We start from the raw sequence: 26,531 nt of genomic DNA, 5'->3' as shown, positions 1-26,531 counted from the left end.
TAAAAAGATTTTTTAAATGGCTGTCATGGTGGCCATGCCGTATGTCAGATCAGCAACACTTTTATTTAGGATCAGCCAGACGTCATAAGACGTTGTTTAGAGAAAACCCCATACTGAAATAACCATCCATTTAGGAGTAACAATACAGAAACAAGATTTTCATGATGGCTGCCAAGATGACCATATTGGAGATCAAAATAGCACCATTTTTATTTATGATCAACCAGATATCATAAGAGACTTTCAGTGTAAACCCCATGCTGATATGACTATCCATTCAGAAGTAACAATAATGTGATTTTAAAGAGGGCTATCATGGTGACCATATCAGACATTTGATCAGATTCATTTAATTTACAATCAACTAGACATCATGTCTTTCAGTGAAAACCCAACATTGATATGAACATTTTTGTAGCAATAACAAGATTTTCAAAAATGGCCACTGTTGCAGCCATACTAGATGTACAAGAAGCATCATTGTCATTTAAGATTGTCAATATGGCCATTGTGGCAACCATATTGGCAGTCAAATCTGCATGATTTTCGTTTATGACCATAGGAAGTCTTTTGGTGAAAGCACAACGTTGATATCACCAGCCATCTTGACAAAATTGTTATAAGATTTTCAAAATAGCCATTGTGGTTGCTATATTGAAAGTCAGATTGGCACCATTTGGATTTATGACCAACTAGACATCATAAGGAGTCCTTCAATGAAAATCCCATGTTGATATGACAATTCATTCAAGGGATGTAGTGATAACAAGATTCTGCAGATGTCCACCATGATGGCTATATTGGATGTCTCTGTGGCACCATTTTCTATTAGGACCACATAGACATTATAAGAACTATTAGTAAAATTACGCTGCTGAAGTAAGCATATATTCAGGAGAAATAATAATAAGATTTTCAAAAAGGATGTGCTGGTTGCCATACTGGACATCAGATCAGCACCATATTCATTCAGAACCAATAAGACATCATAAGAGGGGCCCCGAGTGGCCGAGTGGTCTAAAGCGCTCTCCGTTACGGATCACTGCCATCTCACCTCTGTCTGCGTGGGTTCGAGTCACGGATTCGGCTTAATGTGGGTATGTGAGAAAGCTTGCCAGTAGCTTCTCCTGGGTCGGTGGTTCTTTCCGGGGTTTTCCCGGGTTCTTCCTCCACCATTAATACTGGCCGCCATGTATAGCCTATCGTGTGCTGAAAAATGGCGTTAAACCCTACAACAACGACATCATAAGAGGTATTCTGTGAAAACGCCATGCTGGTATAACCATCCATTACAAGTAGCAATAAAAATTATTTCAATCTAGCCACTGTGATGGCTATTTCCGATGTCTGAATGGCACCATTTTCATTTAAAACCAACTAGACCATGGGATGAATATGTGTGTACAGTGTTATCACAATCCTACAAGTAGTTAAGGAGTAGCAATAACAAACCATCTCATAAACTTTATTGAGGTATAATAATAAGGCCTTATAAGGGGATAAGGATCAAAATATAGGAGGGATTTAATGAGCCCATAACTTTCAGGCTTAAAAATAATGATTTTTGTGCAAAGAAAGTTGCAGAAAGAAAAATAATGTAGAAAGACAAGCCCTTCCAAATAAACATAAACCTTAGCTGTACAAGATAAAGGTATACCATCCCAAAAGATCAGCAAATTTACGCCTTATCTGGGATCTGATATTTGTGGAGAGACAGTAAACAATTAACCTGTGGACAGGTTCACTACAAAGAGGTTTATCTGCAGGCAGAGGTTCTGGCTTATGACCTGACAAGGTCATGACCTCCAAAAATATTTATTTCCAGGCAACCTATAATACAATAATATAGTAAGTAACAAGACAATGCCTCTAACAAGATTCATTTCTGTTAGACACTTAAAAACCTTCCATGAGGTACTTTTTATAAAAATAGCTATTCAGTTCCAAAGTAGCTAACTTAAGGTAACTGACAGTTCAATACAGCTGCTGCTTAAATTTTTCAAACAAATCTGTTTTAAGGTAATGAATTCATTTTGCACCTTCAGTGTACGGTATTAAACTTCTAAAATTAGCATATTGTTTTCATTCATGCTTTTTAAAATCTGTAATGTAACCAGGTTGATAATGAGATTTATTTTATGAGATTGTAGTGCTTATTGCCAAAGAAGCATAAGGTGATCAATTTATTTAGCTGACTGCAACATATTACTGATTTTAGTTAACTTGGGTACCAATCAAAAGCATGAGAATTGATAGAAAAGGTAAAGAAAAGATAAAATCTTCAGCAAAAACAATGCACATTTGGTTCCAAAATAATATGCTGGAATCAACTGTCCCCAAAAACTCAGGCAAGGATTTCTTACACAAGCATAAGGAACTTAAATCCCAACAAAGAATGCACAAATGTAGAGGCTGATAAATATCACAGGTGCTCATGTTATGGATTTTATTTCTGCAATATTCCCCTTTCATTAAATTGCAATACAATTAGCAACACAGGAGTAAGACATTACAAAGTTCAATATTTCATCTCGTAAATGGAAAATCTGTCCTTCAGAAAGAAAAATTAAAATTATTTGACATAACTATTGTGGAGAGTTCATGCCAACAAATTTGTTGTTGGAATGACTCAAATAAACAAAATCATAACAGAGAAGGAAAATATTCTGCAGCAGTGGTAAAATGGAATAAATGGGAACAGAATATTTCTGAATTACAAGTGATACTTATATCAAGATGCTGAATTTTAATGACAAGCTTTTTAAAAGGTTTTACATTACTCATGCCAAGAACATCCCAACAAAGAATTAAGTTGTTGTTGTTGTGGGGTTTAACGCCATTTTTCAGCACACAATAGGCTATGTATGGCGGCCAGTATTAACGGTAGAGGAAGAACCCGGGAAAACCCTAGGAAGAACCACCGACCCACGAGAAGCTACTGGCAAGCTTTCTTACATACCCACATTGGCTGAATCCTAGACTCGAACCCAAAGAATTAAGAAATATTAAAGTATATTCAGTTGAATAAAATCCATTCTTAAGACAAGAACCTTTTGATAATTAATAATCATATAATGTTTTACAAGCAGCTTTCGTACTTTATACACATACATATACTTCTCACAAATATACCCACCCACCCCACCGAAATGGAAACCTCTTTTATAGGGCCAGTTTCAGGGAGCAAAAGTGGTGGACTACCACTGTATGTGCAACTTTAGATGATGACCATAATATTGTATGTTCAAACTTTCATGAGGTCGCAGGTTCGAATCCCGGCTGAGTCATACCAAAGATATAAAAATGGTACTAACAGCTGCCTTGCTAGGCGCTCAGCATTAAGAGGTTAGTGTTAGCACTTGTCAGCCTAGTGTCAGGATAATGTGACTGGGTGGGACATGATGCTACATGTCTGCAGCATGATGCCGCAGTGCTAGACATCACTAAAAACTGCCACATTGCAGACATCATAGCGATATGACTAAAAACATTTTAAAGCTATGTTAAAAATCCAAATCACACACACAAACACTCAAAATTTCAAAGACATCCATTAAAAAAAACTTAAAAGACAAGTTGTGTTCACAAGATTCTAGGTGTGAAATAATACACCTGAGCCATGTAGCAACATGATTCATGATACAATGCCTATGATACATTATTGATAAACCTATCAACCTGAAGGACTTTCAATCTTTAAAAAGTCTGTCAGTGGTAGGTGATGCCCTATTATGTGTAGACACACTGGTTTTATTTCCAGTATGCAGATTTAAAACATATATAGACCTGGCATCTATTTGTAGTCTTAATGATGACAAGATAACAAAAATAGCTTCAAAACAAAAACTACCAGTTTGTTGTTAGTGATTTCAATTCAACCTCTTGTGTCATTTCAGGATGCCCCATTTGATTAGATGCATGACTCATCTTGGCCAACACACCCTTTGCTTTGCAATGCATGAATACATTAAAGCCCAAATACTGCTGTTATATGCAAAAAGTCATATATGCCAAATCACCTGAATAATACTGAATCTTGAAAGATACTGGTCCTAAACATCGTGGAGTTCTATTAAAACCAGGCAATATCAACATTTCATCACATTATGAGCCATGTAATTTCTCCCTCAAACAGAAACCCTGCCATTTTTCACATTTGTACAAATCAATCTGATGATGATCAGTGACATCTTTGATTCAACCAGCTTCAGTCAAAAGCTGGAATACAATATTTTATGGCATCACCACTGTAAATATAAGAAATTAACACCGTGCCGTGTCGGATTTTCTTTAGCCCAAGTTCTCTCTTCAGAGCATTCCAGTGCCCCAGCTGATCATCAACAGTCAACAAACACTTATTCTTTATACATACTAATATATATATATATATATATATATATATATATATATATATATATATATATATATATATATATATATATATATATAAACAACCTACCTACCCTAATTTTAAAACCAGTGAAATGGGAAAAACATTTTTGGGGGCCTTATAATTTATTACACAGTGCAAAGATTATTTACATGCTTTGCCATGTCTTTAGTGATTGGTTGAATTGTTTTGTGTCCAAGGGGGAGATAATAAAAAGGGTGTGCTTATATTGATAGCCAGAAAACTGATAAACACAGTCAATGCTAAGAAGCAAAGTGTCAGTAAGTACATTCTAAATGTTAAGAAATAACTTCCATTATATACACATAAAACAGGAACATGAAAATACAAAACCAGTTTTAGGACTGGGTTGTTCTGGAACTAGTGGGAACACAGATAATACTACAGGTACAAGCCATCCACAGTGTATGGAACAGGTCTTTCATGCAGAACTAAATTTTATTGTGAAGACACCATTTTCTTTCTTCAGTGGCCTTGACCCTTTATCCTTTTACCTCAAAATCATTAGACTTCTTTCTTTCATCAAGAAGAAATTGCCTGTGAAATCTGACAAAGCCTGGTGCTCTATCACTGAAGTTATCATACAGAAAAGGATATGTTAACAAATGCTCAGAAAAAGAAGGATGTATAAAAAAACTAAAAAGATCAAGTGCTTTGTTTCTTTCTTAATTTCTTGGGAAAGAAAGATACTAAAAACATCTGTAAGTGTTTAAAATCCAGGAAATATCATTAAAGGCTTTTTAGTAGTGCTTGTAGCAAAATATTTATTCACACATTTGGAAAATCATCAAATAATAAGTAATCCTTACTTTTAACATGAGCTTCAGCATGATTTCTGCAACAAATTTAATGTCACTAGATGATATCAGGGACAACATGAAGAGAAAGAAAAGATTTCAAAAATAATTAGTAACTTTTCAAAGGGCACTGATTTTAAAACTGATACAGCAATTCGTTAACATTTTCTCTACCGACATACAAGAATAAAAAAAAATATAAAAAGGAGCAAATATAAAATAATAAATAGTGAATAATTATGTCAGGAGATAAGTGATAGCATATTTAGGATTCTTTCATGTGTCATCAGGGCCATAATCTCAAATGTAAAAGACTTCAAAACCATGCAGATTTCCTAATTTAACAATTAACTTCGAAGTAATTTCCTCCCACTTGGTTTAATTCTTTACCTTAAAGATGGCCACAGTTCTCATTCCCACTTTATACAATTCACTGGGGGGGGGGGGCACTTATTCACCATCTCAATAAACTACGGTACATGTACAGTATATTCTCCAGGAGTTGGTGCCAAATATTTTGACAATAAACAGGTATGCTTACTGTAATTGCACTTATTTTTTCTTTGTGATGTACATGATACAAGTTAGAAAATATCTGCAAACCCTTTATAAGCCAAGATTATGCTAATGCTTTGTATATTCCTTTGGACAAAAATCATTTCATTTTTTATCTCTGCCCATTGATAACAAAATTGACTGTTGGTGTAGCATTAGTTGTTTCAATTTCTTTTAATTTCCACTAGACCACTATTCATTCCATTGCCTATTGCAAATCCCTCACACTACTATAATTTCTACTACTGCAAATCCCTCACACTACTATAATCTCTACTACTGCAAATCCCTCACAATACTATAATCCCTAATCAAGCCCATTCTGTTTCCCTGTTAAGCAGACGGAGGTAATGCCTGCTCTAATTTTAGCGAGGATAATTTTTACACAGTAATTCAAAACAATGCCATAGAAATTTACAACAAGGTGTTTGAGGCATGAGGGATGAAAAAGTAAACACAAACCTGCATTCTCAAGCTTCAAAATAGGATAATACAAATATATACCAGTATGTAAAGAGGCTTTTACTTCATACGAGTGATGATCTAATTAAATGTCTAAGTTGAGCTAATTCTTTCTTTGATTACAGTGGTGGAAGAGGAATCACAGTGCTCACTGGACTAGACTTGCAACCACAATGGCGTTGTTCACATCCTACCATCACATCAGTCTAGGTAAGCTACCATGGTGTCCTTGGGCATGGCACTTGACTCCAACTGCCTCTCCATTAAATAACCTACTTGTGCTAATGTGCCATAAAACGACAAACAAACCAAACATCGGCAGATGATTACATAATCTGGCGATACTGAATAAACTGGAAATTTTGCATTGTAAGTAAAGTTTTGTGTCATTTGCCTTTAAGTTATGTACACTATGAAATAAGAGAGCTCTAGAGAAGTAGCTTAATTGTATATTGGATTAAAAATGCATAAACAATTTGTTTAATGCATTCAAAATTCATTTTAAGCATTCAACTAAATGTGTCACTATATTGCTTCTTCTATAAGCAGAGGCGATGTTGTATGATGGTGCATTACAATCAATATAAACTATGCTATCGATACAAGTGCCAGATGTTCCAAGTGCATTTGAAATAACTACTTGCTCACTGTAAGAACACTCACACAGAGCCACATAATCAAACACGCCCATATCTTGTCTCAGTAACTACGCCATCTGATCAAGACAGTCTGAAAATATAAGACTGGATCTTGTGGGCTTCACACCGTACCTTACTTCAGTCTTAATCAAGTACCTAAATGATTTTTTTTTTAAAAGCAGTTAGTTCCAAACCAGGGAGTAAAATAACCAATATATTAAATTCTTATCTAGAGCTCTGAAATAAAGATCTATATTTATTTTACAATTCTATGTAAATCCTGATTCTAGAAAAGTAGATTATTTGGAAATTTGTCCAGATCTAGATAAGTGAAAAAGTGAATATATGTAATGAGCAAGGAGTATTCCAAATACTCCAGAGGTATTTTCACATGTTGTCAACATACAGAAACTGCCCCTTCTACAGAAATAACATGCTCAAAATAACCTTTGATAAAAGGAAAGATCTACCTCTTTTTCAACTAAATGGTAAATATAGTTCATTTGTTTTTACAAATACTCAATACATTTTATCACATAGTTGGTACACTTTGCCTAGAGTGTGTGCAATTTAATATTTTTGATATTATAACATCTGAACATATCACTTTATGTGATTCTGATTGGTCCAAATAAGCCCATAAAATTACTGAGAAGTATTCTCTTTAGTGATTGGCTGTGATTGTAGGTAAACTTTTTTAAACCCCGTCTTCTGAAATTGTTTTCACTGAACATTTTTGGCTGCCATTTTTTTATTCAACTTGCGAAAGGGAATTGGGGGAAAAATGGTCTCGTTTGCTTGAATATTGCCAATTTACCCCCACAGGGGTATGTTATGTCATGCATACCATTTCATAACATGAAAAGGGGTAAAACCCCTAAAATAAAAACAATATCAAAAAATTAAAACTACCGGTATTGCTCAGATGATATTGAGGGTAGGGATGAATGGGCAGTATAACTGTAGCATTGAATCCACCCAATATATAAGCTTGGTTTAAATGTGAACTTACTGAAGTAAATAAACTCACCTTCGTTCACAGAAGAATGTAGACATAAACCTCTCCCCAACTGACAGAACTTTATCCAACCAGTAAACATGTGATGCAAGTCCGACTCAAAAAGAGTTTTATTTATGTCCTCTGTACAATCTAATGTTCCATATCAAATACTGAAAATATCCGGTCACAAATACATTACTGTAAATGTGTGTACATGTACTTCTGCATCCAGTAATCTTCTTTTCACAAAAATATCGCAACAATGTAACATTTAGTTGTGATGTGAAATTTCAATGTAAACACTGGCACTGTGTTGTCTAGGCCAACTCAAACAGGTACTGTGCACCGTATAAAGCAATGTGACATCACATGCATTGGACATTTTGTGTTGACAAAGGTTTTCTCTTCGTAAAATGTTCTGTTTATTTGGATGGATGCTTATTCTTTGATTCATAGTTAGCAAATATGTATAATATACTTTTACTATTTCAACATCTGTCGGAATGAATGAAATTATTCATTTTTCTATCTAAATAATTTCTACTGAAATAAAACTATATGATAAAAAGAATTTCAAATGGTTAAGGCTCGCAAAAGCTGGAAATCATTCAACTAGTTTCATAAATTCAGTACTAAATTGTTGCCCATTCGAGATCCTCAATATATGCATGACATAACACAATCTCAGTAAAATATTTTTTAACAGTGACCAATAAATATTACTACTCTTTCAAGGGCTGATAATTCAGTTGTCCAACTCAAAACAGTAACAAATACCTGCAGTTAGGTGAATTTTCCAATTAATTTCTGATTATTGTTCATTTCACACAGCACTGAGAATGATAACCACATCTATTTCTCTTTGAACTTTCACATCAGCATCTTGAAATGTCTCTAAAAATAATGTACACATTTTATGCATAAATGATTTAAACTTAATTCATATAGACATACAGCACAAGACCATTCATTCTATACATGCTGAAATAAACTGATTTACATGTAACCTGCCATATTGTCCTGAGTGTTGTTCGATTCCCCATTTGATACTGCAAAGAAATCAAAGGGAAGCAACTACATTATGGCCAAATAGGCATGATGCTCAATAAATCGACTCTTGCGGGCAAAAATAAATTTGATGTCAAAAGACCACCCTGTTTTAGCATTATTTAATCAGATTTGTTACATTCAATGTTGATTCAAATTGCATTGAAATAATTCATGCATGAAACAAATTACTTTTAACTACATTTAATGATGCTAACCTGAAAATCCAATGAGCTATTGATGCGGATATTTTATGTGTTGCTATGCAAAACAAACTAAAGGCAAATGTTAATTCACTGCTGACCAGTATTTCTCTTTATTGAATGGGATCATCTGTTTAAAATAGTATTGGCTTAGTTCACTGCCAATATATACCTTTTACCTGAAGTTGGTTTTCCATCTGTGTTAATTCAAACCCTCCTGCACAGTTTAGAGATGTACTAATAGAAGCAGAAGCCACAGTGGCTCCATGTCTAATGTGCCTGACTCACGACCAAAAAGGTGCTGATCTAAATCCAACCATATTATCAGCTTGGATCAGCTAATGGCATTCTTGGCAGGTACTTTACACAAACTGCCTTTGCACTAAATAATCTTCTCGTGTTGTTGCATTGTAAAACCACCAAACTTTGTTCCAATCCATGCTCATACAAGCACTTTACTTTCACTTTCAATATATACAATGTTTACAAAAGAAAGAGTGGGCTTGTCTCAATGTACAAGTAATTACAAAAGGTGGTAAAAGCATCAAAGAATAAATACTGGGAAACAACCTTTCACACAATCGAATTTAAATCATTAAGAGCAACTTTTATATTTCTATCATTAATGGTTAATAAAGTTTCTTCTGGGAGATTATACAAACTGTTTAGTACCTGCTTGACTAGGAAAACAGATTTATAAAGATTTTTTAACTGTTGCCTTTCTTAATTCAACCCTGATCTTTGAGTTATGCATCACTTGGGATCTTCGATGTCTCATGATGAATCTGCATGCAAATATCATTTTTTTTAAATATCTTAGAACTTGTCAATAGATGGAGATTTGACTGTTTGTGGCACACCTTTATTTTTGCGTGCAAGCTGTCCCACTAGAAACAAAAGAAAAAAAGTCATTCAAACACACGACTTCCAGGTGTTCCAAAATTTACCTCCCTTGATTTAAAGATTTATGACACATTGGGTTTTTTCCCCTGGACAAATTATTAATCAAATGAGTACTTGCCCCACATTTTAAACAATAAATATGCAACTGAACCTTGAGAATTTAAAATATTCAACCTTTTAGACAAAAAAAAAACAACATAAAGACAAATGTACTATAAAAACATTCCAATACATCAAGAAGCAATGAATTCCTTCAATGTGATATATCAAAATAAATTAGTTCAATCTGTGTACGTGATGTGCATGTGTTCCCATGTGTTCCAAATTTTGGTAACTATTTTACTCTTATCTAAAATCAACAGAAGTTTACATCGGTGGATGAAAGTGTTTGGAAAATATATCACATATCTAGCCGATAATGCTAAAGACAAAAAAATCACAAACAAAACTTTCTCCAACTTTGATTCTTAAATATTTAATGCTTGATATTAATTATGTTCCATTAACTTGTACATATATAAATACATCAAGAATTTTGAAGGAAAAAAAGTTAAAAACAGTTTTCTTGGCTAGTTTTACATTTCTGTCTATCTCTCTCTCTCTCTCTGTCTTACACAACAAGACGACATGCATTTTCCATTAAATGGTAATATCTGCTCCACTGTTTAATATTTTTCTTTAAAACTTGTCATGTTTCATAATAATCTTCAATTTATAATACTTAATGGAAATAAATTTTGTTTTTTTAACAAAATCAAAAACAATGATCAAACAGTACTTTGTTTAGAATTCCACCTGCTTTGTGCATTGTCAATTTAAACAGTATTTTGCAGGATATATCCATGGTTAACACTAGCCTCTTTTCCATGTGCACATTTGTACAGATTTTCAACATTTCTTTGTTGTCATTATTTAACATGAAATATGGGTTGAACTTCTAGGTGTACATGCCTACAAGGTGCAATGTGCAAGTGTGCATTTCAAACCCCTTTCTGACAATTTATCAACAGTTGATAGGTGGGCTATCAAGCAAGGCCTGTTGTCATCATTTAAATAATTTAGTGTGTTACCAAATGTGGATCACCTTATGTGTGCAAAAGCCACTAACTTATCTAAAATGTAGGAAATGTATAGCAACATTAAAGAAAATAATGAATATCCTATGCTGGCACAAAATCGCCATTGGCAATCAAAATACTTTCAATTCAACATGGAAGATCTGCAGACTTTCACCTTTAAATTGCTGACATCCAAACGTAGAGTATTTTTAATGCGCATAAATGATGCAATGTTAAATATCTTATGAAAGGAACATGCAGAAAATGCATTTTATGCAATAAATATAACTGCTATGAATATGATGAGAAATCTTTCAGCAAAATAGGGGAATTATGAAATAAAGTATCATTTATTAATGGGTAATGACTATAGCTGCAGGCCAAATTTAGAATAGAAAGAAATGTACATTATTTTGTTGTAAACATGAAAATCATACATGTCAGTACTTTTCTGGGCAAATGTTTGTGATTATTTGGAACCTTTAAGCACAACCAAGATAATGGTTTTATTTCACATGATGCAGTAACAAATCTAAAATGTTCATATTGTTTGATACAAGGCAGGCAGACTGGACATGTTTAAAGATAAATACATCAATAAAAGTAAGAAATTTAAAAAATCACATTTTTCTATTATTCAGGTGTGTCATAATTACAACTTTAAAACTAAAGTAATTTTCACATGATAAGACAAAGGAGCCAATCAAATGAATTTGTTAAAAAAAATGTAAGGGTGTGTTATGTCAAACTGCAAACTACTAGACTCATATCTGCCATGGTATAAAAAAGCACAATGAAATTAGGATCTATACAGTTTTGTCTGGAATAATCAGAAGAACAAACAACACAGACTCTGATCTACATTACATTATGTGACTACAGATCAGAGTTGATGTTATGTGCAGTAGGACTTTACTTATAATCAAGAATATATGGTATCCGACAAAGATATCCTGAGTAAATATTTGCCAATATTTTGGATAAACTATAAATGTGTTCATAGAATAATGTGCCTGAAAGTGACTTAAATTCAAACTTAACCAAGGTGTTGCAGAGAGACTTCAGACCAGCAAACAAGACAAATATAGTCCTTTAAACACTCAAAGTCAATCAAAAGTCAAGAGATCCCACTTTCTGAGCTATATTTATTAAACTGGTTAAACAGCTCTCAAATATTCTAAGAACAGTAATCACACTACATTAAATGTAAAATGGTACAAAACAAACCTTAAGAGACCCATGCAAACACGACATTTTAAGTATACATTTAACAGCCTAAATAGCATAAATGTTTATATTACATAAATCACACAGGAGACCAAAGCAACCTGACCCTCTCTTCTGCCACTCAATCAAGCCTATATCTATGAACCAAGTTAAACATACTTGTATTGTTATACTGTGACAGGTAACACTAGCTGATTCACTCCTCTGTCTTAGCCACCACAAGCAGACTGCATTCCACACTTACTCTTAAGCTCTGAAAATAAACAAACATACCAGAAGGTCTAGATAAGTGTAAAGCAATATTTTACTCACTCATTCTTTTTTCCAATCTCTCCTCAAAACAATGCTAAAATTTAATGTAGATGGAGTGTGAGAAGTTGGACACTGCTATCTACATTTGCTAGCAATCAACAGTATTCCCCAAGATAAAGCCACTTATCAAGTTTCATGACCACATAAAAAAACATGAAGAAGTAGCATGAGAAACAGAGAAGTGCAAAACCTGAGCACTGACTTGTACATCAGCAACAACAATCTCATATGCTTGGCATGCAGAATAAAAAGTTCAAATAAATTCAAGTCTTTGGGAGATCGTATCAAGCATAAGAAGATTTGATGAAAACTACTTAACATGCAAATACATATATATCAAAGTTTAAATAAGGTCATCATCACAAAAACCTAATCAGTACTTGGGAGCTCTCCCAATGAAACTTCCTTGCAAGTACATGTAAAACAAAAATATATTTTAAAATGTAAGAGACACTAATAATTAACAAAAATCTAAAAATATAATACACTTGTACCCAACACCATTAAATTTAGTCATAAACATAAACTAGAACAACCCCACTAGTTATCCAACACAAATTCCTTAACTTATTACACCATATTCCACCATTTCCAACAAACACCACCCACCCACCAAGTAATCCAGCCCCAAAACTGGAACAGATAAGGGATGAGGAAAAATTAAGATCTATCTTTCAGTATGGACTGCACATATACAGTTATTTCTGCTATGACTACTTTTACAAAGTTAGGTCAAAAAATAACTGAAGTTGTCATTGTAACAAATTTTCTACATTCAACCTTTGACCCCACACAGGGGTCCCATTTTTGAGCAGGATGATACCACTTTTGCAGATGATCACGCAGCAACATAACAAATTTCAATCCTGCATTTCCAGAGACATTGTTAATCGATAGGTATCCATTTGGGAAGGCATGACTTGCTACCCTGAGATGAACAGTGCAGTGCCATCCATGCAGAAGGCAGCTGCCCACTACCTTGAGTTGAGTGGTGCACTTCCTTCTTTATGGAAGGGGTGCTCGAATTCTCGCTTTGAAGGGGAGGCAATCAGTTCTTTAAAACTTTATTTTCTTCTGCCAGAAGGGCCTTACCAGTCTTTGAAGAGACTGATCCCACAGGCTCCTGGTACCATGGAGTGTTCTTTCATGTTGAAGAAGCAGGCTTCTTACAGTATGTTCCTTCTTGAGGCTCTGTATAATACTTTGGATGCAAACAGTGCAGTTTGAACAATTTCTGTTTGCTGATCAAGAATTATTTTACATGCCCTTTCCTGGAGTCGGGAAATTTGTCACATATTTGTACCAGTTGTGTTCCCCCAAATTATATTACAGTAGTCAAGATGTGGTTGAATATAACTTTGGTAATAAGTAACTCTGTAATTGACCACTTTAAAAAAACTGTTGCTATAATTATCAAAACGGTATAAGTGTTTTCAATTTTATTATGTAATACAAGACAGAACCATGTATTTTTAATATCTCCCAGTGTTTTGTACAATGAAAAACATTTGTAAAATATGACATTGTATTGATGATCTAAGGATGCAAAAATGATCACATCCTTAGGAGGTGAACAGTATGTGCGTATATTTTTACAAAGGTTGATAACCTTAAGCCTAATTTAAGAAGAGTCCCTTGAAAGGACTGATGCTCTACTGTATGGAAAAAAAAATACTCTGAAAGAAGACGTATTTATATTGTCTTATTATTCAACAAATATTATGTTCCTGTAGAGACATGGCAGGTCGGATCTGTAGATTATTCATCCATGATTAGAATGTGTATTATACCTAATCTACAAATCTATTATCATTCAGTTATCACGATGCCCTCTATTGTAATAACGGGATATTAATCTATTACATCTTGTGCTAAGTTAACACCCTATTTGTTGTTGTTGTTGTAGGGTTTAACGCCATTTTTCAGCACACGATAGGCTATACATGGCGGCCAGTATTAATGGTGGAGGAAGAACCCGGAAAACCCGCGGAAAGAACCACCGACCCACGAGAAGCTACTGGCAAGCTTTCTCACATACCCACATTAGCCGAATCCGAGACTCGAACCCACGCAGACAGAGGTGAGATGGCAGTGATCCGTAACGGAGAGCGCTTTAGACCACTCGGCCACTCGGGGCCCCACCCTATTTGTATTTGCAACTTTCAATGCACTGCATTGTAACATTTAGTATGTGAATGTTTGACCTGTGTAATACTAAACAGTGTGTAATAAAATGAAATCTGTCAATTGCAGAAAAAAACTGAGCTGGAAAAACAATTAAGAATGTTAACATGTTTAATATTAAAATGCACATGAAATCACTCAAATAGAATCTGAAGACACAAAACTGCAGTATTGTAAAATTATACCTAACAAACTCAGTGATAAATATCAGCCATCTAGAATGTGCAACCTACACACACAGAAAATGCAAAATAGAACACAAATTAGATTAATAGCAAAGAATTGATAGAAAATGCAAACAATATAATGCAGGATAGAATATACAGCATAAAATGATAGAAAATACATGCCTAGAATTAAAATATATGCATGTAATTATGGTAGCAATTCCCTTCAATAGTTTGCTGGACCTCGGGTTTCTGGTCCTATAGTCCTTGTTCTCGACCAGGTCCACAAGCTTTCCCAACATTCCATAAAGTTTTAACAAAGGGGGAAATCTGCACCATGACTTTAAAATTCCAAACCTTCATTACATTTGCAATGTTGTGTTTTACAATCATTTATGTACATCAAGTTATATTGAGACCAAATGTCAATCCACTTTAGTTCTAAGTTTTTCAAGTCTACAAATATTAGATGTTTAACAGTGAGCATGACATAACCAGCATAGAATACCATACACATTTATACATGCACACTCCATTAATAAATTTTATGATATCTGGCTTGGCATCAAGAAGCAAACAGTGCATATAAGTTCTACCCATCTCTTGATTTTTCATCAGTGGTCATGAAAAGGTAATTGCAAGTGAGTCCTCATCTGGCCATTGTTATTTCTTTCTCTTTTTCTCCCCATATCAAAAACAATGTCACAGTACACTATTCAATCTATTCCATTTCTGAGTTCTACTCACTGACTCCATAGGTTGAGTTCTACATATTCTACACTGCATTGGGATTCTTGATGGGACTCTCAGTGGTGAAACCTTATTTTTGTAAAACAAAAACAAACAAACTGACACTAGGATACAATACAGACTCAAGCAATACTCTTGTGAGGTGCTGCTTTACTGTTCTATGTGGTTTTCTGTTTTGGAAAGCAGGGTGCTTTTAGATGTAGTGCTAAATGTGGGTCAATTACACAGACTTGGCAAAACACTAGACTTCTATGACATTTTAGAAGATATTTATTATTAGGCTGGTGTGTTATGTATAATGCTGTTGCATCAACCAGGGATGCTGTATCAGACATATCTTCATGTACATGTGTAGTCATCAGAAAGCTTACTGTAATATTTCATGGAGAGAGATATTAGTAAATTTTCCATTGTCGAAGAGTATGAAAAGAATTACTATACTAGTCTCACACCATCCAGTTTGGCTGTACCCCCTACTGATTTTAAAAACAGAAGGCATCAAGGATATTTAAAAAATGCAGAAAACTTGGGCATTTCACTTTTTGCTTTGTAAGTTCTAACCTGATTGTCAACTTGGCATTTCAAATCAAGAAAGGAGTTTCTTTAGCAACACAGTCAACACATATGATTGGGCCAGTCACTGTTTTCAAGCAACAAGTGCGATGTAATTGACCATTTTTTTTTTAAATCTCAATAGTTTCATAAATATGGGATTACATCTCTTTCAGCACATGTATACAAGAGCTGCTCCTATTTATTTCTTCAATTTGTTTTAGAAATATTAAAACTAGACATTGCAAATAGTGGACACTGACAAAACATTTTTTACTGAAATAGACTATTCTAAAAACCAAAAATGGTCAGCGAGCTGTTTGCTTTGTTTACATCAGGAGCTTCCATTTGCACTGAATCCCCAATAATCTGATGGTGTTAGGGACTCCATAATGAAAATCAGGTTAGAAATTATAAATCAATGAATGAAATGACTATGTTTTGTGCATTTTGTATATTTCTGGTGCCTTTTGTTTTTAAAATTGGTAGGGGGATACAAACAAATGGGAGGATATATAAATACTATAAACATGTTTGTTGCCATTTAGCTACATGAATAATTAGCATTCTGTATTTTTAAAATTATTAGCAATATTTATGTATTCAAGTTTGTAATATTTAAAAAACTGATACACAGTATTAAAGAAAAAGAATTTTTAAAATCTGAAAGTTAATGCATGTTGCAGAATGTACTTAAGAGATGCATTTTTCTCACTGATCATTTTAAATAAGTACCTACCACTAAGGATTTAAATGTCTTATATACATGTGTCTCGATCAATTTTTATAACCATATAGTTTAAATAACAACAAAAGACACTTATATGTGATCTGCTAGACTATCCAAAATTTTGGTTTGTTCACCCATCCAACCCTGAACTAGTAATTTTATTCTGACTCACTACATCTATCACCTAATGGTTCCAACTCCAATTTATCAATCTTTTTTTCTTCTTCAATTTTAATGAATGGGCTTAATAAAAGAGAAAATATCTGCTTCCAGTACCTTCAGTTTCTGGTCCTTGGCCCTCAGTTTTCAATATCTGGTTACCAGTACAAGTTTTCCACATAATGCACCATTTTTAGAGAAAATTAGACAGGACTTTCATTTTTAAGATCCTACAGAGAGTTCTAGTAATAATGGCATTAGTGTATATCCACACTTTTTGAGACATGTTGTGATCAATTATGTCCATCAGTGCATGTTCCATACTGTCATCCAGTTGCTTATCCTAGTGATTCCAAGTGAAATCTATTTAACACTGACAGTGCAGGTCACATTTGACTGCTATTTGATTTAGGTGTACTGTATTCCCTGCATACTATTTTACCACAGTATTTTTATCTCAGCGCTTTTTCAATGTACCAATACTTCAGTAGTTTCTGTCAGTAAGGAATCTAAGGAAATTCCCAAACATCTTGTTATGAATTTAATGATATTAAGCACCCAAAAAAAGTGTTTTCTATTGCTCTGGTTTTAAAATTAGGGTAGGTTACTAGGTTAAAAAAAGAAAAAGAAATTGTAGATACAATGACTAGTATATATAATGTACTAAGCACTTCAAGTACTGGGCTAAACCAGCTCAATTAGACGCACAAATCAATTTCAGAATTTTTTAAAATTTTGTTTTCACTTTTTTTTGTCCTGGGGGAAAAGTGCTAGGGTCAGCAACAAAAGAAAGGGATGGTCTGCCAACCAGATACACACATATTTTTGGGGTGCCTTAACAGCATGTTTTCATTTTTTATTTAGAAAATAATTCGAAAACATTATAAATTAAAAATTGCATTTGTCACTAATTCTGAATATAAGAAACATAATTATACAGTATTTATGATCCTTAATCACATGCTTGACACGTCTTGTGTCAGATACAGCAACAGAGATGATGGATCTTCAGGCCATACCCAACTTTTGGAAAAATTTCACATTTGGAAAAAATGTCTGGTGTCTGGTGTCAACTATAAGTATTTCTTAGTAAGAATGCAAATTGTCCTAAAATGTTCAAGACAGCAGAAAGTTTTTCTGTTTGAATTTTACATGATTTCCAAAGTCCACTAATAATTTCCTTGTTTGCTGAGTGTTTTATGTTTACTGGCCCTCTCTGGTAAATATCTTCACCAGTCTTGTTAACCCGAAGTTTCCATGCCCATCAGGCCAAAACAAAACATAAGCATGTTTCCGGTCAGCCAACCATCCGTTTCTCACTGCAAACTCTAGCACTTTTTTCCACCATGATAACAAAAATAAAATTACAAAACAAATCACACTATATATGTATAACGTTTCAAAAACAAAAATGGTTATGTCTACACTACGTTAAAACCAGTGTGATAGGAAACACATTATTTTTGGGGACCTTATATCAATAGTGTAAGCAGTAAATTGTTGGCTTCAGTGTCAACATTTCTTATTTTTATCAAGTCAGTGCAATGTCTTCACAGAGTGTCAGCTTAATCACCCCACTTTAAAGTCTTTAGATTACAACTTATACAACAATACATACATACACAGCAAATTCATCTATTTAAATTGGAGGGTGGTGATTTTCTTCTGAGCTAAGATATTGGATATAATTTATTATTTTGCTAAAATCAGAGAAAGATAATTTTTCTAGCTACTGACACACATTTTTTTAAAAACATGTCACACCATCTAAGAATATTAAATTGTTGGTCCCTAATGTACGTGCAGTATACCATGGTTGTTGTTGTTGTTGTTGTGGGGTTTAACGCCATTTTTCAGCACAAGATAGGCTGTACATGGTGGCCAGTATAAATGGTGGAGGAAGAACCCGGGAAAACCCTGGAACGAACCACCAACCCATGAGAAGCTACTGGCAAGCTTTCTCACATACCCACATTGGCCGAATCCGAGACTCGAACCCACATAGACAGAGGGGAGATGGCAGTGATCTGTAACAGAGAGTGCTTTATACCACTCGGGGCCCCGTATACCATGGTACATATCGCAGTGTATAGAAATACTGTGGTACAAATGTTTTTGCAGTACCCAGCTCTACTATTTGATGATGATGAAGTACATGACAAAAACTTTAGCTTCTATCTGCAGAAACCGGTTAGTGGATATGGATTGTCAAAAGTCACATTTTCATAGATAAAATCACTCATGCTTGTAACGTCATCTATATCTCCATCAATTACTGTCCATATGAGGGCGAGTTTTCATAATTATCAGAATGTTTTATGACAATGCATGAAAGTTTTGCATTATGCATGGAAGAAGGAGGAAGTAGTGAAAGCTTCTAATTGCTCAAGGTTTGTATTGGTTCAAGTCTCAGATTCGGCTAACGTGGGTATGTGAGAAAGCTTGCCAGTAGCTTCTCATGGGTTGTTGGTTCTTTCCGGGGTTTTCCCCCGAGTTCTTCCTCCACCATTAATACTGGCAACCATGTATAGCCTATCGTGTGCTGAAAAATGGCGTTAAACCCTACAACAATAACAAGGTTTGTAAAGTTCTGAAGGACTTTAATAAGGATTTTTCACAGGTTTTTTCAAAGAGTATTTATTTCAAATAAAATTCAAACATTCTTACCTATGTCACTATGCAGAAATATTGCTTTGAACAGCCTGTCCATTTTTTCCCTCAGAAACAGGATGAATGGTGTTCATTCATGGTTCTCAAAGTCCATAATATTTATGATTTTAAACAATCATCTTTTGCTGCACAATTATCAATAATTCCCTGGCAGTGCAGTCGTTAATTACAGTGGTAGTGGGTGCACTGTTAACTTTTCATTCGAAACAGTGGGTGAAGTTCAAGATTTATTACATTCTGATGAAATTAATGCAATATGACAGCAGATGAATTTGAATTTGTCTTCTATTCCTCCCATGCAGGAAGTATGCAATATCTTGTCATAAGACATATGAATCGCCTTGTTTTTATATCCCTTCATGACCTTCATCCAACCGCTATAAAGCAGGCAACATTTCTATTTCCTATTGTATACATAGCTCACGGTAGAAAACTTGTTGGCTATCTCATCCACTTGCTATGGTCAGCCATTTGCATTGTTGGTTTGACTACAGTGCCACCTATGCAAAGGGACATAACTCATTCCAATACCAACCACTGGCATGCATTAGTTCACTATCTCTATATTTCTTTAATTATTAAATCTTTTTCTTTAATAAATTACAGTACAACAAAATTGTCCTGACAATACTAATAAATTGAATATGGCTTTGAAGAAATTCATGAAATTTTTTCCTCCAGAAATTCAAGCACTTTTCAAAGTATTCAATGACTTTTCATGGCAATCCTCGGAATTCAAGGACTTTTAAAAGCTGTGCCAAGGGGTCAGCAGGGCCAAGTGGTCTAAGGCACCAACCATTACAGATCACTGACATCTTACTTTTTACAACCACTTTACAGGTCAAATGGTTTCATAAAATTCACTTATCCCACTTACATTTTTACTTGTCCCAAAATTTCAGTCTCTTGCTTAGGTTCAATGAGATATGCATTTTTAATCCATTTTAAAAACAAAATAAACAATATACAGCATATTTTTATTTATTCAAAGGGCTTAATTTTTTATCTTAGTTTATGTTATTGTGAAGGTATCTTATATGCACTATTTCTTGCTCCGATATGATAGCAAAAGTACATCCATCAGTAAGAATGGAAGGGAATTTGCTGAAATCAGACCTTTGTAAACTTCTTCTCAAGACTTCATCAATTGACAGAACAAAGTATCTTGCCCCGAGTCAGTTCTTTTAATCTGATCCAAATTTAGGGCCATTCTCCTCCTGGAGCATACAAAGCATTTCCTTATCAGAAAATGATTTCCCTTATTAGGCTAGGATGTAGGCTGTGTTCAAGAGAGCTCTCATTTTATTTACTTTTTATTTTGTTCTCATTTAGTTTTAAAATGGCCTTTTCTTGTGGAATATTAGCAACTCTAACTTCAGGGATTTTCTGCACATGCTGTCAAGTAAATTCTGTACTGCACAGCTAGATTCATCATGCTGAGAGCACAAGTCAACATGGTAGTCAAATAAAGCAACAAAACCATCACTGACACATGCTCTATATTTGATGAATCTGACTCTCCAAGTTGCAACAGTGACAGGTTTCTGATCGTTGTTCTAAGAATGATTATGTTCTGAATTATGTGTCCTTTCATTCTTCATACAAACATATATGACTTTCATTTTGTTTACATCTGAAATGGAGTTTATTGCTAATATCACATTACTATTTGACATGTAGGTTGCAAGATTGTAAAGACATATGACTAGCAATACAAATGTTGAATACCAAGTCAAATTTCATCAATGCTGTACTTTCAACTTGCCAATCAGCAGATCAAAGACACAACGATAATAATAACTGCAATTTCTCTGAAATAAATAATTTTCCTACTAATTTCATGTAGGTATGATATGATGTTAAATATTTTTTGAAGAACTATACAAAAGCAAATACAACAACAATTTAAAAACTCATAGTTACTTTTTCAATCACGATAAAAGCTTTTCAGATTTTGAAAGAAGCCCATGTGAAAATAACTAGACTTTCCAGGAATATGGTTTATATTGAAAAATATAAAAAGCGAAACTAGCTCTAGTTCTGATGGATTTACTGTTCAATTCTACAAATAGATCTCTAAATGATGATATAATATGCAACATTTTTCAAATTTCACTTGCAGGGAATCATTACTTGCATTCCAAAGGAAGATAAAGATAGAAAATTCATGAAAAGTTGGAAACCAATTTCATTACTTAATGCAGATTTAGTAACAACAGACAACTTTAAATCATACACCAGGTGGAGAACAATGGTGCTGTACTTATTAAACACCTTTCTGATGCACCAGGATTTCTATCAAGTTTTGATGAAATAAAACAAACAAGACATACTAGTAATTTTATGCAATAATTTGCCCTTAACTAATAGATAACAGTGAAGTGGAAAAAGAAATAGCTTCTTTGTAATAATCGACAAAGCTTCACTTCTTAGGGTAAGAGCAACGAATACATTTATTTCTAAAGATCTAATAAAAACTAAGATACAAAAGCCAAACATTAAATATGATACTCTGTCCAGGCAGCTTGGGCATGCAATTAGTGTAAAGGAATGGTCTAACTATTTTTTTTTGGCTAAACTTTACACAAAAGAGACAAAACTGATTTTAATTTTAGGTTTCTACATAGAAATGTTGCTTCAAACCAGCTTTTGAAAATGACAAACTTAAGTGATAATGATAAACACACCTTCTGTAAGCAGGGAATAGAATAAATTCTATGAATGTTCAGTTAGTGAACATTTTGGGAAATTATTTAATTTAAAAATGACACAAAAAGCTGTTTTTATAGGAAATAACATTGATGATCTTATCAACTTCCTAATTATATATGTTATATGTTTCAAAATATGTTATATACAGAGCTCATTGTACATCAAAAATTCCAAATCTCACCTATTATAAAATTGTGTTTTATCATATAAAGAGCTGGAAAAATGTCACCAAAGTGAATAATAGAAGTGATCCGTTTTGGGAAAAGTGGACCCTTTTTGTTACTGATTTCTTCGATTTTCTTTACTTTCACATGAAACAGGCATTGTAAAAAATTTTTTCATGAATAGTTCTTTGTGTACAATATTTGTGAGTGTGTTTGTATGAATGCATGTGTGTGTGTGTGTGTGCGTGCGTCAAAGTATGGCAAGAAGTGTAAAGATCAGGAACGAAAATTCTTTGTAGGGAAATGACCCAGACACCTGGTCAAGTGGTCATGTAGGGGAACATGTAAAATCCTGACAAGTTATGTTCAATAAAAACAAAAGTTATTACTTGTAACATCATTTAAGGTTGTGAGACCGTTGGTAAGCAGCTACTGTATGCCTCCACTGCACTGTGTCAGCGAATTCCAACTTTTAAAGGAAACTGACTTTGACCATAAACCCCAACATAAATCTCCAAATATTATAAATGGGCTGGGATGGATCTAAAGAAACTAGGACTACAATAGATACATTATTCTGACAAAAGTGCAAGTCACACCTGACATAACTTTGTTTCTTGTTCAACCAGGCACTTAAAATTGAGTACAGAACAGTGTCCTATCAAGTTTCCTTCCATGTAATGTTTATAGACACATTTGGGCCCCCATCCACCACCATACCTCCCGTTATGATCTACATCCCTGTTGCACACACAACTGGTGGATCTGTTGACTGACAAGGATTTTTCCAAGTACGATGACTCCTAGTCCTACAATGTACGACATCGACCCTGATATGTATGTTTTGGAGCTCGACCCCCCAAAACATACATATCAGGGTCGACGCCTTACTTTGTAGAACTACGATGACCCCAAACCTAGCTTGTTTACATGCAAATTAATGATACCGATTAACTCTACGAGATCGAAAAATTCATTATCAAACTATTATTAAACTAACATGCTTCTCTTATAACCGGTCACAGTCTTGCTAGTTTGTAAATCTCAAAACAAGAAGCCTAAACAACGATGGAAATGTTAAATCGCAAGGTCTGCAAAGTGCAAAGTGCTCGTCCAAGCGAAAGCGTGGATTGAAATTCAATCAAGCATACTATTCGACTACATGCAATGCTTATACAACCATTATATGCAATACTTGTGCAATGATCGAATTTTAGAGGGCATTAATGATGCATTATTGACAAATATTTACCTTATTCACGTTTGCTGCGTGCGAATAACGGTACACGCAACAGTCAAGTTTTACACGCACCACTTTGGCGTTTGGTGACCTCCATATTGGTTCATGACGTCAAGGGTAAATGTGCGTGTTCCATTGGTTGTTTTCGAGGTTGAATTTGGCGCTTACAACGGTAGCACAACGTATTTTTGCCACACAGTGTCTCGTTACAAATAAAGTTAATGGTAAGGGTCAGTAGATACGGCTATGGGAGAGTCGAAACCTGTAACAACGTAACAACATTATTGCGAACTTAGGCCCCACAGTCCTCTATCCATTGACAGATAGTCTCAATTTCACTTATAACGAGCCTGTCAGGCCCGGCCCTAGGATGTGCGGGGACCAAGGCATCATGCAGGGACCAAAGCAGCAAAAGCGATAAGGCGGTGGCCTCGTTCGCCTTGCCCTGGAGCCTGTGTGCTTACATGTCATGCCTATGGGAAGTCCTTGTCAATTAAAACCCTGGGTTTTGACTTGGCCATTTATATTGCTTATTATACAATGCTGTTGGGCATTTCTGCGCACCAAAGTTTTCCATCACCAATATTGAAGCAAAACGCATACCGAATTCGACCGATTAACGTAAATAAAATACTGTAATGCGTACCATTTGAAAAGAGGCAATTGTCACCAGAATATTCTGCTCCAAATAATACTAATTTTGGACACACCAGATACCACCCCTGTGGTTTCGTGACTCGCGATATATCGGCCTATTCTGCGCATTAGCTTTGAAAATATGTAATGGTTATTAATCAGGCGAAGGAAATGAAATATATTACTTTGGACTGTGTCAGCATTTCGGTCGAGTAATTAGGTCGGTTTGTATCTGGTTTTACAAAATTCAACGTAACAATGTAAATAAATGGCTACAGATATTAAGCAAGCTAAACTGATCGTGTAAATTTTTTTTTTTATTAAAGTTCAGCATTTTATACAAAATAGGCTATTATGTTGAAGAGAACCAACAATGAATAGAATGTAATGTGTTTACAACTTCTCGCTTATGGAAAAACATTACTAAAAAATTTAGAAACAGACTATAAGCCAGGGAATTTCATGAGAATCCCGTTCTAGCGGCAAGTTGACATGTGGTAAAGCAGACTAGAAAACAACGTGTGTGACAACTTGCAAAATTGGAAACTTGGATTAAAATGCAGTATTGTTTTAAGGTATACATTTCTATCTTTTATATAATGTATTTATTTTATGATTCTAAAAGATACATAGTAAATAGGATTTTCTGGGTTACAAGTTCAAGACGGTCATGGAATGGGTCTTCATGTTGACATATAGAAATCACATTTTCATATGCAATTAGCGTAGAAATGTGGGATATTTTTGCACACTTCATGAATATCACTTCCTTAATAAACGGACGATCGTTCTTTCTTGATACAAATTGGATATTCGACCAAAAACAGCACGTGATCCAATGTTTACAGGAATGTCGTATCGTTGCGAAATATTACCTGACGCGCAGAATTGTCAGACATGGTGGTATATATTTAATTTTGATTGTCATCGAATCCGTCTCGAGTTAATCTACGAGTATCTGTGGAAAGCTGAAACCGTTTATGTTAAGTAACAATTCGTATTTTGTCTTCAGTGAACACGATTTTCACGAGAGTAAGTTAATACAAGACGCTACCTGTATGGTGTTACTTTTTAGGAATTTTACATGGGGGTTGGTCGCAACCAATTGATGATCCTTTCGCCAAACAGCTGTATTCTTTTGCTGCTTACAGGAGACTTTTAAAAGCGAAGTACTATAATGCGAAAATGTTAAATTTAAATATGTATTAATTTTCAGGATGCTTCTTTAATTTATAACGAGTCCCTGTGCTTTCCTCTCTTGTTTTTTAATATGTATATTTTTCTTTTTAAATAATAAGATAGTTGGCGTTTTATGATAGATGCTGTACAAACATCTAAAAAATTCACTTTTGCGTAACCGGGACTATGCCTATATATACTGTGCAGAAACAATTGCAAAATATTTCCCATTCTCTTTTTTTATGTTCGCACGCAGCGATTAGAAAAAAAATGCGCATACTAATATGGAAGCGATATAAACAGTACATTTTTCCAAATAAATAAGAAAGATAACAATGATCGAAGAAGATTATATAAAAAAAAAACTTGATCTTAATTGTGAACGTATAACTTGTATTTTAAATATTTCAAAGTAAAACTAAGTTAACAAAATTAAATTATTGTATACTATACTGCAAGTATAGCACTGACAGAGTAAATTGGTTATTTAGCATAACTAATTATAGATATAGAAAAAATTGTTAAAAAATATTTGCAAGTTTAATATGAATTAAATTGAGAAGAAAAAAAAATTAAGCCATAAACCTCCTTTGTGACAGAATAAAACTCAATGAAATAAAAGGGCGCTGCAATAACTGTTGTATGTACAGCAATAGGCATGCCCGTTGCAGTTGTAGCTCTCTAGCAAATTGGGTAAGATGTAGTGTAACTTATTGTTGTGGAAGGGAGTATTCTCCTCATCCTCCAACTCTAGGTGAATCAATTTTTGACAAAA

General features: G+C 34.3%; 1 protein-coding gene across 4 annotated transcripts in view; it reads right to left on the bottom strand.

Annotated features, from left to right (window-relative positions):
* Positions 1 to 24,052, bottom strand: part of LOC149785237 (uncharacterized) — a 226,185-nt gene extending 202,133 nt beyond the window's left edge. For 3 of the 4 annotated variants that reach the window (XM_089979066.1, XM_089979072.1, XM_089979070.1), the window contains exons 1-2: positions 23,954 to 24,052; positions 12,461 to 12,554 (exon numbers count right to left, since the gene is read on the bottom strand). The gene's annotated coding sequence lies outside the window, so the exon portion shown is untranslated. The remainder of the gene's footprint in view (positions 1 to 12,460; positions 12,555 to 23,953) is intronic. The other variant, XM_089979069.1, reaches the window with a different exon arrangement.
* Positions 24,053 to 26,531: the final 2,479 nt, after the last annotated feature.

The sequence above is a fragment of the Sinohyriopsis cumingii genome, chromosome 13 (genome assembly GCF_028554795.1).
Source record: "Sinohyriopsis cumingii isolate HCF-2022 chromosome 13, ASM2855479v2, whole genome shotgun sequence".
NCBI lineage: Eukaryota > Metazoa > Mollusca > Bivalvia > Unionida > Unionidae > Sinohyriopsis > Sinohyriopsis cumingii.
This window is presented reverse-complemented; position numbering and strand designations above follow the sequence as displayed.